Source organism: Mesoplodon bidens, assembly GCF_964165515.1.
Source record: "Mesoplodon bidens genome assembly, contig: HAP1_SCAFFOLD_190, whole genome shotgun sequence".
Taxonomy (NCBI): Eukaryota; Metazoa; Chordata; class Mammalia; order Artiodactyla; family Ziphiidae; genus Mesoplodon; species Mesoplodon bidens.
The window spans coordinates 796,815-812,014 of NW_027671870.1; positions in this window are offsets into that span (position 1 = coordinate 796,815).

Genomic DNA, 15,200 nt, shown 5'->3' on the forward strand with positions numbered 1-15,200 from the left:
CAGAATTCTCTACATTACCGTGAGGAGCGCATCTCCTTCGCGTCAGCCTCCTGCCCACATCTTCCCAGCCCCGTCCGCTGCTGGGGTCGCGTCGTGCCATGCCGAGGCGAACTGGCAGGTAGCTCCTTCGGCGGACGCACGGAGACGAACGCGAGCCTTTGGGCGGTCGGAGCTGCTCCGTCGCCGGCCAGCGATCAGAATCCATCCCGCTGACGTTCAAGCCCGTTGTCGGGAGCCACCTGGCGGCCGCTTTTATAGTGTCCCTTCCCTCCTGAGCTTTGGCGAACTTGGCGAGGGATGTGATTCGCCCGCCAGGCGCGGGCCAGAGTTCCGGGAGGCCGGCGACGCTGGCGGCGACCGTCCCGCTGGTGCGGAGCGGTGGGCGAGGCCTGCTCTCACCGGAGATTGAATGTGGAGCGCCGTGTGTTGTGGGGCCGCCGCTGAGCTCCTTGGGAGGGTTAGGGGGAGGTCTGCGCCGGTCGACCAGCACTCCCTGGTGTCCCTTGCACCGCGGAGACACCCCCCGCCCCCCACACACACGTCCTGCTACGCGTGACCAGGAGAGGATGTCCGTGCCCGACGTCGTACTCCGTGTGTCACGATTCGTCGGTGCGTCCACGCCGCCTTGGGGGCCCGGGTCATGCCGGTGCAGTCGTGGCGGTCTGGCTGCGCAACAGGGGCCACTTCAGTTGCTCCGGGTCCCAGGCGAGGCGGTCACGGGGGCGGAACTTGCACCGAGGCAGGGGCATGGGATGCCTGTCAACAGACCGCATCCACCCGGCAGGTTAAACGGGCGTCTATGCAGGGAGCTCCCGTCCCAACTTCCTGGTAGCCTCGTCAGCGTGGCGCTTGCGTTTCGAACCTGTTCAGGTCCGCTCACCGAGGTGTGTCGAGGGCAAGCGTGTAGGGCGCTCGTGGAGGGGCGGCAGTTCCTCCTAGGCTTCGGTGGTCCTAAGTCGTAGACGTTTCTCTTTGGGAAACAGGGAACGCCCGGGGCACACGTGATAGTCGTGAGGAGACACGAGCCTGGCCGCGGTCCTGCAAGGGCGCGGTCGTCAGTAGCTTCACTGAAGAAGCTCTGCAGACAGTGAACGGCCTAGAGACGCGCGTGCGGAGGGCAGGACCCCCCCAGAGCAAGAAATGGGAACGATGGTGTCCTGTTTCGAGGACGGGTGTCAGCGGCGTGGCGGTGCGCCTTCGCTCGTGTGCCCTCTGAATACTTCCCGTGGAAGTTCACACCAGTGGCACGTCACTTGGCGTGTGCGGCGGCAAGGTCGACCAGATGGGCAGATTTCGGTATTGGGGCGAGGGGAAAATTTCATGAATTGAGGCTCTTTTGGTTGTGAGAGTCACTACAATGTGAACAGTAGTGAAAAAAGAAACCTTAAGATTTACAATAAATCGACACTACTGTAAGAATTACTATAAAAACATACTATGCAACTTGCAGGTATTCTTGCATCTGGTAAGCCATTTCTTTCTTAAAAGGGCCGTATTGCATCATGAAACATATAAGTAAGTGCATTTTTAGATTTTGATGTTGTATTTAGGAATATATTTAATTTCGAATGTACCAATAGTGTATATAATCGCATGGGGACTATATACACTAAAGAACACACCGGGAAATTCTGGATTTTATGGTAAATGTGTTCTTTTGGGTGGCTTTGGGTTCTCAAAAAAAAAATTAGAAAGAAATCAAGAGCCCAATATAAAGAGCAAGATAGCAACCCTCTTGTCTGTTATCCTTTAAAGGGGTAACCCCTTGAATTTTGAATAAAATCGATGATGGAAGGAGTTTTAACAGGCACGTACACTGGAATTTTTATCCTTATAAAAATCGTTACTGGGCTTCCCTGGTGGCGCAGTGGTTGAGAGTCTCCCTGCCGATGCAGGGGACACGGGTTCGTGCCCCGGTCCGGGAGGATCCCCCATGCCGTGGAGCAGCTGGGCCCGTGAGCCATGGCCGCCGAGCCTGCGCGTCTGGGGCCTGTGCTCCGCAACGGGAGAGGCCACAACAGTGAGAGGCCCGCGTACAGGAAAAAAAAGAACAGTCGTTACTAATTTTCAAACATACAGGCTTGAATGCTAACAAATTTTAAAGTACTTATTTTGCAATATAGAGAAGAGCAAAGCTTCATCTTAAGACAGGAAATCTAGCTTTGCTCTCCCCAATTCATGCAGACAAAGTTTTCCAAAATTGAGAGTTTTGGAAAATACTTTTACTAACCAGTCTTTCTCAAAATATATTACTTTTCAAAATTCCAGAACTGAGACTGCTTTAAATGTCAATTTTATTTTAGGTACAGCCAACTTTCTATTGTAGACTAGTAGTGGCATTTGGTAACTATACAATGTATGAACGTGTCTTTTTTTCTTAATGTCAGAAATATTATTTTGCAATTTATTCTTATTACCTGCCTTAGACTATAGAGTTCTATGAAGAGAAAGGCATTGTGTTATTTACAGTTGAATCAACATAACAGTCCAGGTTCTGAAATGTTGGAAGTTCTCATTAAATATTTCACAATAGAAAAATTTATAAATGAATGAACAAGGTGATTTAGCTTATGTTTCTCCTGCATGAATCCTTTATGCTAATAATTCCTGAATCGTATTTTCCCTTTATGATCAGATAGTTGTTACAGTGTCCCTCCCTTGCCTGGGGGTGTGTGTGTGTGCACTCAGATGCACGTACACACAGTAATGTTGCCGCTAACGTCATGGGTTTAAAAACATATATTTTTAAGATTTTTTTTTTTTTTTGGATGTGGACCATGTTAAAAGACTTTTATTGAATTTGTTACAATATTGTTACTGTTTTATGTTTTGGTGTTTTGGTTGCAAGCCATGTGAGATCTTAGCTCCCCGACCAGGGATTGAACCCGCCCTCCCTGCATTGGAAGGTGAGGTCTTAACCTCTAGAATGCTAGGAAAGTCCCCGTGATGGCCTTTATAGGCCCTAGAATACCATTTCTCAACCCATTAGACTTCAATGGGCCCCAGGGGTACAACGAATGTTTTGGCCAGCAAAGAAAAAGAAAGGGAACGGAAAAGGGGCCAGAACTCATCATGCGGCCTGTGCGCTCTCTCTAGCTAGCCTTCTTGAAGGTTTAACTGACAAAATAGACACTGTCTCTATGGTGATCTTTCTCCCGGAACATTTTTTAGTACCATTTTTCGACATCAAAGAGTAAAGCTTTAAAGGTAGACTCACCAATGGCTCTCTGCGGGATCTCCTTTGTGTTTCTATGATGTAGTATATGCCACCCCTTATCGTTCTAATACATTCTTAAAGTAGAACTCTTTTTATGTCTGCAAAGATCTTTCACCTTCTCAGTCCTGAAGATATCTATCTGTTCTTCTTGGACAAAAAAAAAAAAAAAAAATAGAAACCCTGGGCTACAAAATGCTAAGTAGGGATTAAACCACCTCTGACTCTGAATTCTTGAGTTCTTCCTGTCCATGAACCCACAATTACTCACCTTTCTTTAAATATAATGAATGTATATGTTTTTAAAAAGTCATATGGGAAATAGTAAATGAAAGTTAAGTAATAGAATTAATTGAAGCAGCAGAGGTTAATCACAAAGTATGTGTGTATTTATCCTTGAAGCCGTTCATCCCGAACGTGTATACAAATATTTGGACGCTCATGGAAGGGTAAAGACGTATCATACTATATTTTACATTTTCTGTTAACATTCATCGTTGTTTTCCGATTGATCCCAGTCTGTGTAATTATGATTATAATGTTATAAAGAAAGAATGTATCTAATTGATCAACAGTGACAGAGTATTAACAGAAAACGGGCCCACGCTTACTCACCACAATATTTCATCATTTTGAAGGACACATACTCACTCAGTAGTGCTTATATATTTGCAAATACTGATCTACTGAAGCAGGTTGGCTTCGTTTCTCCTTACTTGACGCTGAGTATGGCTTTCAGCACTTCTCAAAACCCTTCACTCTCAACATATTGATATTGTATATTTAAAAAGAAGACAAGGGCTGAAGGACTTAATTATTGACTCACTTGCATGCTAACACATTCTTTATAGACTATTTTCCCAGTAAGAGTTTTCTGATGTGAATAGCGAGTGAAAGATTTTCCACATCATCTTTAGAATGGGCATCTCCTCAGCGTGAGCCCTTTCTTGTTCAGTCAGGAATATGGAACCACTGAAGAATGTCCTTCCTTCATGACACTGAGACTACTTTTTCAGTGTGAGCCCTGTCATGTCTCATGAGTCCAGGTCTAATGGAACTCGAGCATTCATTTCATCCGATTTCTTCTACAGCAGTGATTAGATGGTGTACCCCAAGAGGGCTCTCCTTGTAGTAAACCTTGGGCTGTCTTCTCTACTGTGTCAGGGATGCAGCCCACTCTGAGCTCTCTGTGTATCCTGAGGCTGGAGCTCCAGCTGAAGGCTCTTCCACCATGATTACAGGCTCCGGGTTTCTCTCCACATGACTTTCCTGGTGAGTTAAAAGGGATAATTTCTGGCTGAAGGCTCAATATCATTGATTAGAGACACAGGGTTTCTACTCGGTATGAATTCTCTGGCGTTCATAAAAGCGGGAGCTCTGGGTAAAGGCTGCACCACCTGGATTCCAGACATAGGGTGTCTCTCCTGTGAGTTTTCGAGTGCGTATAAGCGTGAGAGCTGCGTTTCAAGGCTTTTCCACACTCACTGCCTTTGTAGGGTTTCTCATCAGTGTGAATTCTCACCCATGACTAAGGTTATGGCTTCGACTAAGTGCTTTCTCACATAAATGATATTCATTGTGGTTTCTCTCCTGTGTGACTGTGCTCATGACATTGAAGGGTTGCATGGTCACCGAAAGCTCCTCCACAGTCATTCCAAGCATAGGGCTTCTCCCCCGTTTGAGTTTACTGGTGTGAATAAGTGTCAGCTCTCTGGCTGCAGTACCTTTATAAGGTTCGTCTCCTCCAGTGCGAGCCGTTGGTGTATACATGCGAGGCTTCAGCCGAATATTTTCACACGTTCAGGACATTTGCAAGAGTCACTCCAGGGTGCACTCTCTCATGTTGTCTAAGGTTGGAGGGTGACTAAATGCCTTCCACATTCTGAGTTCTGCATGATTTCCCTCTAGTATAATTAGCTTAAGTCTCTCGCATTCGGGCTGAAAGTGCAACACACGTGGAGTTAAGGTTGCTGTATGCGAAATGTCCTCATATCCATGGCATTCTGTGAGCTCTTCTCCAGCATGAAATCCCTGCTGTTGACAAGGAAAGAGAGGCTGTTAAAGATTACTCACATCATACTCATTCAGTCATTTCCCTACATGTGAATTCTAGGCGGCGCCCTCCGTGATGGTCTTCATTCAAAATCTCCGCATACTCGTTACTTTCACAGGTAATGTTACTTTGCTGAATTCCCACAGATTTTCTGTCTGGTAAACCCTCAGTGGTCATAGCCTTCTGATTAAGTTTTAGGTCTTCTTTATGTTTCCAACACCATATCCATGGGCTCTGTTTAATCAATTACATTTTCATTGACGCTCAGGTCAGAGTTTGACATGTAATGTCAAATGACATGGGTCCTCAGATTAAATGGATAGAAAATCTCCTGGCCACAGGTCCAAGGCCATGGAGGGCAGAGCTAGGGTGGAGGCTCTGATGTTGCTGATTCCCACGTGGGGAGGAACCAAGGTGACTGAGGACAATTGCATCCGGGGCAGCGGTGGGGGCGGGGGGCAACAGGGAAGGTGGGGCGCTAAAGACCTGGAATGGGTGTTGTTGAACAAATGACGGTTCCTTTCACCAAGAATTATTAAATAAGAACTTTGGAAGAGGTGTCCTTGCTGTGGAGACAAGACTCTCCAGGAGACCATGGTAAGGGTTACCTGGGAATTAATGTGAACCCTAGGAACTGAATCTTAATAAAACAGTAACTGTGAACAGTAAGTCGAATCAAAGTGTAGCACCCGATCATTTGCATTGTTTCCTGCCAAATGGAGATATTCTGTACTCCCTACATGCCGAGGAGCCAATGCAGCCTTGCTCTTGACCATGGGAGGAAAAATCGTTCCTTCTGCCTGCGCATGCCTGTGGGTAAGCTGGCAGGGGTCACCCCCAGCTGGGTGGTTGGCGATTCACGTCTGGTGGATCTAACAATAGTTTGAAAGCCTGGCTTCTCATGGCTGCTTTCTCTTTCCTCAGATTTATCTGCTTGATTTTCGGATTGGCCCTGCCCAAGGATGCAGGGGAGGGCAGGTGGTGGCAGAGTTCCTGATAATGAAACAACAGGTGAGAAAAAAAAAACCCAAAAAAACAAAAAAAAACTTAGTTTGATTCCTGAATTGATCCGTCTTTTGCCAAATGGTCAGGTTTCTACTTTGGGTCCGGATCTTCTAAGTGCACCCAGGAAATAGTAACTCCAGTTACGTGCACCACCCTGTTAAGGATACAGCAGGTCAGGGACCAATGTAGAAACACTCTCTTTCCCGACATTTACGTTCACTTCTTCCAGCCTCCATTAAGGCTGTGACCTCACAGAAGACGGGAGAGGTATTTTCCTTCTCTTCTTTTAAAGGTCGTCCCTTGGGCTCCGTGGCCTCCTTCATCATGCTACTGGCTGCGGTGGACTTAGGAATGCGGTGAACACAGGGGCTAGAGAATGACTCAGAACAGAAATCTGTGGGGAGCAGGCGTTTCATCAGGTGAGTCCTGTGTCATAGGTGCTGTGGTGAGCGGGGGTTTGGTGAGAGAGAGCAATAAAGAATCATTTATTTTTCCTAATTTAAAAAGCTTAACTTTTTACAGACTACTCCTAAACATTTTGACAGCTTCCAAAAGATAAACGTAAGTTCCTTAGCAAAGTTATTCACATAAGTGTTTTCCTTTGTGTTCTTAACCTTCATTCAAATTAGGAAGTTGAATGTAATGTCTGCAGATTCTTATTTTCTTAATTGTGACTGTGTATGGAGGAGAAGGGCCATAGTACACAGAACCAAATGTCGAGCGCTGGACAGCAAATGACAGTCTGGAGAGCTCCAGGACCTCACTCCCACGCAGAGACATCAGTAAAACAACCAGGACCTGCCTGAATGAGCTGGGGTTCTAGCCCAGGGAACCCCAGAAGTGGGAACAATGGGCTTTCTGATCCCACCATTGGCAGCCCTGGGAAGTGTGCCTATTAGACCCGGGGATGTGTGTGTGTGTGTGTGTGTGTGCGTGTGTGTGTGCGCACACGTGTGTTTGTTTCTTTTTCCTGACACCCCTGGACTTGCCGAGTGTGCGTCACTGTTGCATGAAAGCTACGGCCATGTGGTGCTAAAGTTCTAAGACCCTCTCAGTCTTGTATCTTCCTGCGTTGCATACATACAATTTCTCTAATAGGTCCAGATGCAAATGTTCAGTTGTCTCCTTGGCTCCCACCTGCAATGGCATGGGGTTGTCTTGCTTGGGAAAGCAGCTCTAGGCTCATGGAGAGAAGAGCTGCACGGGTGTAGGGTGGGCAGAGAGAATTGGAGAAAGCAAGTGAATTGCTATGGTCTCCTGATCCGGAGGTAAGAGGCTGGGCACTAAGGCAACCCAAGTCTTCAGAGTCAGGCTTCTGACTGCAGAATTCTCTACATTACCGTGAGGAGCGCATCTCCTTCGCGTCAGCCTCCTGCGCACATCTTCCCAGCCCCGTCCGCTGCTGGGGTCGCGTCGTGCCATGCCGAGGCGAACTGGCAGGTAGCTCCTTCGGCGGACGCACGGAGACGAACGCGAGCCTTTGGGCGGTCGGAGCTGCTCCGTCGCCGGCCAGCGATCAGAATCCATCCCGCTGACGTTGAAGCCCGTTGTCGGGAGCCACCTGGCGGCCGCTTTTATAGTGTCCCTTCCCTCCTGAGCTTTGGCGAACTTGGCGAGGGATGTGATTCGCCCGGCAGGCGCGGGCCAGAGTTCCGGGAGGCCGGCGACGCTGGCGGCGACCGTCCCGCTGGTGCGGAGCGGTGGGCGAGGCCTGCTCTCACCGGAGATTGAATGTGGAGCGCCGTGTGTTGTGGGGCCGCCGCTGAGCTCCTTGGGAGGGTTAGGGGGAGGTCTGCGCCGGTCGACCAGCACTCCTTGGTGTCCCTTGCACCGCGGAGACACCCCCCGCCCCCCACACACACGTCCTGCTACGCGTGACCAGGAGAGGATGTCCGTGCCCGACGTCGTACTCCGTGTGTCACGATTCGTCGGTGCGTCCACGCCGCCTTGGGGGCCCGGGTCATGCCGGTGCAGTCGTGGCGGTCTGGCTGCGCAACAGGGGCCACTTCAGTTGCTCCGGGTCCCAGGCGAGGCGGTCACGGGGGCGGAACTTGCACCGAGGCAGGGGCATGGGATGCCTGTCAACAGACCGCATCCACCCGGCAGGTTAAACGGGCGTCTATGCAGGGAGCTCCCGTCCCAACTTCCTGGTAGCCTCGTCAGCGTGGCGCTTGCGTTTCGAACCTGTTCAGGTCCGCTCACCGAGGTGTGTCGAGGGCAAGCGTGTAGGGCGCTCGTGGAGGGGCGGCAGTTCCTCCTAGGCTTCGGTGGTCCTAAGTCGTAGACGTTTCTCTTTGGGAAACAGGGAACGCCCGGGGCACACGTGATAGTCGTGAGGAGACACGAGCCTGGCCGCGGTCCTGCAAGGGCGCGGTCGTCAGTAGCTTCACTGAAGAAGCTCTGCAGACAGTGAACGGCCTAGAGACGCGCGTGCGGAGGGCAGGACCCCCCCCAGAGCAAGAAATGGGAACGATGGTGTCCTGTTTCGAGGACGGGTGTCAGCGGCGTGGCGGTGCGCCTTCGCTCGTGTGCCCTCTGAATACTTCCCGTGGAAGTTCACACCAGTTGCACGTCACTTGGCGTGTGCGGCGGCAAGGTCGACCAGATGGGCAGATTTCGGTATTGGGGCGAGGGGAAAATTTCATGAATTGAGGCTCTTTTGGTTGTGAGAGTCACTACAATGTGAACAGTAGTGAAAAAAGAAACCTTAAGATTTACAATAAATCGACACTACTGTAAGAATTACTATAAAAACATACTATGCAACTTGCAGGTATTCTTGCATCTGGTAAGCCATTTCTTTCTTAAAAGGGCCGTATTGCATCATGAAACATATAAGTAAGTGCATTTTTAGATTTTGATGTTGTATTTAGGAATATATTTAATTTCGAATGTACCAATAGTGTATATAATCGCATGGGGACTATATACACTAAAGAACACACCGGGAAATTCTGGATTTTATGGTAAATGTGTTCTTTTGGGTTGCTTTGGGTTCTCAAAAAAAAAAATTAGAAAGAAATCAAGAGCCCAATATAAAGAGCAAGATAGCAACCCTCTTGTCTGTTATCCTTTAAAGGGGTAACCCCTTGAATTTTGAATAAAATCGATGATGGAAGGAGTTTTAACAGGCACGTACACTGGAATTTTTATCCTTATAAAAATCGTTACTGGGCTTCCCTGGTGGCGCAGTGGTTGAGAGTCTGCCTGCCGATGCAGGGGACACGGGTTCGTGCCCCGGTCCGGGAGGATCCCCCATGCCGTGGAGCAGCTGGGCCCGTGAGCCATGGCCGCCGAGCCTGCGCGTCTGGGGCCTGTGCTCCGCAACGGGAGAGGCCACAACAGTGAGAGGCCCGCGTACAGGAAAAAAAAGAACAGTCGTTACTAATTTTCAAACATATAGGCTTGAATGCTAACAAATTTTAAAGTACTTATTTTGCAATATAGAGAAGAGCAAAGCTTCATCTTAAGACAGGAAATCTAGCTTTGCTCTCCCCAATTCATGCAGACAAAGTTTTCCAAAATTGAGAGTTTTGGAAAATACTTTTACTAACCAGTCTTTCTCAAAATATATTACTTTTCAAAATTCCAGAACTGACACTGCTTTAAATGTCAATTTTATTTTAGGTACAGCCAACTTTCTATTGTAGACTAGTAGTGGCATTTGGTAACTATACAATGTATGAACGTGTCTTTTTTTCTTAATGTCAGAAATATTATTTTGCAATTTATTCTTATTACCTGCCTTAGACTATAGAGTTCTATGAAGAGAAAGGCATTGTGTTATTTACAGTTGAATCAACATAACAGTCCAGGTTCTGAAATGTTGGAAGTTCTCATTAAATATTTCACAATAGAAAAATTTAGAAATGAATGAACAAGGTGATTTAGCTTATGTTTCTCCTGCATGAATCCTTTATGCTAATAATTCCTGAATCGTATTTTCCCTTTATGATCAGATAGTTGTTACAGTGTCCCTCCCTTGCCTGGGGGTGTGTGTGTGTGCACTCAGATGCACGTACACACAGTAATGTTGCCGCTAACGTCATGGGTTTAAAAACATATATTTTTAAGATTTTTTTTTTTTTTTGGATGTGGACCATGTTAAAAGACTTTTATTGAATTTGTTACAATATTGTTACTGTTTTATGTTTTGGTGTTTTGGTTGCAAGCCATGTGAGATCTTAGCTCCCCGACCAGGGATTGAACCCGCCCTCCCTGCATTGGAAGGTGAGGTCTTAACCTCTAGAATGCTAGGAAAGTCCCCGTGATGGCCTTTATAGGCCCTAGAATACCATTTCTCAACCCATTAGACTTCAATGGGCCCCAGGGGTACAACGAATGTTTTGGCCAGCAAAGAAAAAGAAAGGGAACGGAAAAGGGGCCAGAACTCATCATGCGGCCTGTGCGCTCTCTCTAGCTAGCCTTCTTGAAGGTTTAACTGACAAAATAGACACTGTCTCTATGGTGATCTTTCTCCCGGAACATTTTTTAGTACCATTTTTCGACATCAAAGAGTAAAGCTTTAAAGGTAGACTCACCAATGGCTCTCTGCGGGATCTCCTTTGTGTTTCTATGATGTAGTATATGCCACCCCTTATCGTTCTAATACATTCTTAAAGTAGAACTCTTTTTATGTCTGCAAAGATCTTTCACCTTCTCAGTCCTGAAGATATCTATCTGTTCTTCTTGGACAAAAAAAAAAAAAAAAAAAAATAGAAACCCTGGGCTACAAAATGCTAAGTAGGGATTAAACCACCTCTGACTCTGAATTCTTGAGTTCTTCCTGTCCATGAACCCACAATTACTCACCTTTCTTTAAATATAATGAATGTATATGTTTTTAAAAAGTCATATGGGAAATAGTAAATGAAAGTTAAGTAATAGAATTAATTGAAGCAGCAGAGGTTAATCACAAAGTATGTGTGTATTTATCCTTGAAGCCGTTCATCCCGAACGTGTATACAAATATTTGGACGCTCATGGAAGGGTAAAGACGTATCATACTATATTTTACATTTTCTGTTAACATTCATCGTTGTTTTCCGATTGATCCCAGTCTGTGTAATTATGATTATAATGTTATAAAGAAAGAATGTATCTAATTGATCAACAGTGACAGAGTATTAACAGAAAACGGGCCCACGCTTACTCACCACAATATTTCATCATTTTGAAGGACACATACTCACTCAGTAGTGCTTATATATTTGCAAATACTGATCTACTGAAGCAGGTTGGCTTCGTTTCTCCTTACTTGACGCTGAGTATGGCTTTCCGCACTTCTCAAAACCCTTCACTCTCAACATATTGATATTGTATATTTAAAAAGAAGACAAGGGCTGAAGGACTTAATTATTGACTCACTTGCATGCTAACACATTCTTTATAGACTATTTTCCCAGTAAGAGTTTTCTGATGTGAATAGCGAGTGAAAGATTTTCCACATCATCTTTAGAATGGGCATCTCCTCAGCGTGAGCCCTTTCTTGTTCAGTCAGGAATATGGAACCACTGAAGAATGTCCTTCCTTCATGACACTGAGACTACTGTTTCAGTGTGAGCCCTGTCATGTCTCATGAGTCCAGGTCTAATGGAACTCGAGCATTCATTTCATCCGATTTCTTCTACAGCAGTGATTAGATGGTGTACCCCAAGAGGGCTCTCCTTGTAGTAAACCTTGGGCTGTCTTCTCTACTGTGTCAGGGATGCAGCCCACTCTGAGCTCTCTGTGTATCCTGAGGCTGGAGCTCCAGCTGAAGGCTCTTCCACCATGATTACAGGCTCCGGGTTTCTCTCCACATGACTTTCCTGGTGAGTTAAAAGGGATAATTTCTGGCTGAAGGCTCAATATCATTGATTAGAGACACAGGGTTTCTACTCGGTATGAATTCTCTGGCGTTTATAAAAGCGGGAGCTCTGGGTAAAGGCTGCACCACCTGGATTCCAGACATAGGGTGTCTCTCCTGTGAGTTTTCGAGTGCGTATAAGCGTGAGAGCTGCGTTTCAAGGCTTTTCCACACTCACTGCCTTTGTAGGGTTTCTCATCAGTGTGAATTCTCACCCATGACTAAGGTTATGGCTTCGACTAAGTGCTTTCTCACATAAATGATATTCATTGTGGTTTCTCTCCTGTGTGACTGTGCTCATGACATTGAAGGGTTGCATGGTCACCGAAAGCTCCTCCACAGTCATTCCAAGCATAGGGCTTCTCCCCCGTTTGAGTTTACTGGTGTGAATAAGTGTCAGCTCTCTGGCTGCAGTACCTTTATAAGGTTCGTCTCCTCCAGTGCGAGCCGTTGGTGTATACATGCGAGGCTTCAGCCGAATATTTTCACACGTTCAGGACATTTGCAAGAGTCACTCCAGGGTGCACTCTCTCATGTTGTCTAAGGTTGGAGGGTGACTAAATGCCTTCCACATTCTGAGTTCTGCATGATTTCCCTCTAGTATAATTAGCTTAAGTCTCTCGCATTCGGGCTGAAAGTGCAACACACGTGGAGTTAAGGTTGCTGTATGCGAAATGTCCTCATATCCATGGCATTCTGTGAGCTCTTCTCCAGCATGAAATCCCTGCTGTTGACAAGGAAAGAGAGGCTGTTAAAGATTACTCACATCATACTCATTCAGTCATTTCCCTACATGTGAATTCTAGGCGGCGCCCTCCGTGATGGTCTTCATTCAAAATCTCCGCATACTCGTTACTTTCACAGGTAATGTTACTTTGCTGAATTCCCACAGATTTTCTGTCTGGTAAACCCTCAGTGGTCATAGCCTTCTGATTAAGTTTTAGGTCTTCTTTATGTTTCCAACACCATATCCATGGGCTCTGTTTAATCAATTACATTTTCATTGACGCTCAGGTCAGAGTTTGACATGTAATGTCAAATGACATGGGTCCTCAGATTAAATGGATAGAAAATCTCCTGGCCACAGGTCCAAGGCCATGGAGGGCAGAGCTAGGGTGGAGGCTCTGATGTTGCTGATTCCCACGTGGGGAGGAACCAAGGTGACTGAGGACAATTGCATCCGGGGCAGCGGTGGGGGCGGGGGGCAACAGGGAAGGTGGGGCGCTAAAGACCTGGAATGGGTGTTGTTGAACAAATGACGGTTCCTTTCACCAAGAATTATTAAATAAGAACTTTGGAAGAGGTGTCCTTGCTGTGGAGACAAGACTCTCCAGGAGACCATGGTAAGGGTTACCTGGGAATTAATGTGAACCCTAGGAACTGAATCTTAATAAAACAGTAACTGTGAACAGTAAGTCGAATCAAAGTGTAGCACCCGATCATTTGCATTGTTTCCTGCCAAATGGAGATATTCTGTACTCCCTACATGCCGAGGAGCCAATGCAGCCTTGCTCTTGACCATGGGAGGAAAAATCGTTCCTTCTGCCTGCGCATGCCTGTGGGTAAGCTGGCAGGGGTCACCCCCAGCTGGGTGGTTGGCGATTCACGTCTGGTGGATCTAACAATAGTTTGAAAGCCTGGCTTCTCATGGCTGCTTTCTCTTTCCTCAGATTTATCTGCTTGATTTTCGGATTGGCCCTGCCCAAGGATGCAGGGGAGGGCAGGTGGTGGCAGAGTTCCTGATAATGAAACAACAGGTGAGAAAAAAAAAAAACCCAAAAAAACAAAAAAAAACTTAGTTTGATTCCTGAATTGATCCGTCTTTTGCCAAATGGTCAGGTTTCTACTTTGGGTCCGGATCTTCTAAGTGCACCCAGGAAATAGTAACTCCAGTTACGTGCACCACCCTGTTAAGGATACAGCAGGTCAGGGACCAATGTAGAAACACTCTCTTTCCCGACATTTACGTTCACTTCTTCCAGCCTCCATTAAGGCTGTGACCTCACAGAAGACGGGAGAGGTATTTTCCTTCTCTTCTTTTAAAGGTCGTCCCTTGGGCTCCGTGGCCTCCTTCATCATGCTACTGGCTGCGGTGGACTTAGGAATGCGGTGAACACAGGGGCTAGAGAATGACTCAGAACAGAAATCTGTGGGGAGCAGGCGTTTCATCAGGTGAGTCCTGTGTCATAGGTGCTGTGGTGAGCGGGGGTTTGGTGAGAGAGAGCAATAAAGAATCATTTATTTTTCCTAATTTAAAAAGCTTAACTTTTTACAGACTACTCCTAAACATTTTGACAGCTTCCAAAAGATAAACGTAAGTTCCTTAGCAAAGTTATTCACATAAGTGTTTTCCTTTGTGTTCTTAACCTTCATTCAAATTAGGAAGTTGAATGTAATGTCTGCAGATTCTTATTTTCTTAATTGTGACTGTGTATGGAGGAGAAGGGCCATAGTACACAGAACCAAATGTCGAGCGCTGGACAGCAAATGACAGTCTGGAGAGCTCCAGGACCTCACTCCCACGCAGAGACATCAGTAAAACAACCAGGACCTGCCTGAATGAGCTGGGGTTCTAGCCCAGGGAACCCCAGAAGTGGGAACAATGGGCTTTCTGATCCCACCATTGGCAGCCCTGGGAAGTGTGCCTATTAGACCCGGGGATGTGTGTGTGTGTGTGTGTGTGTGTGTGCGTGTGTGTGTGCGCACACGTGTGTTTGTTTCTTTTTCCTGACACCCCTGGACTTGCCGAGTGTGCGTCACTGTTGCATGAAAGCTACGGCCATGTGGTGCTAAAGTTCTAAGACCCTCTCAGTCTTGTATCTTCCTGCGTTGCATACATACAATTTCTCTAATAGGTCCAGATGCAAATGTTCAGTTGTCTCCTTGGCTCCCACCTGCAATGGCATGGGGTTGTCTTGCTTGGGAAAGCAGCTCTAGGCTCATGGAGAGAAGAGCTGCACGGGTGTAGGGTGGGCAGAGAGAATTGGAGAAAGCAAGTGAATTGCTATGGTCTCCTGATCCGGAGGTAAGAGGCTGGGCACTAAGGCAACCCAAGTCTTCAGAGTCAGGCTTCTGACTGC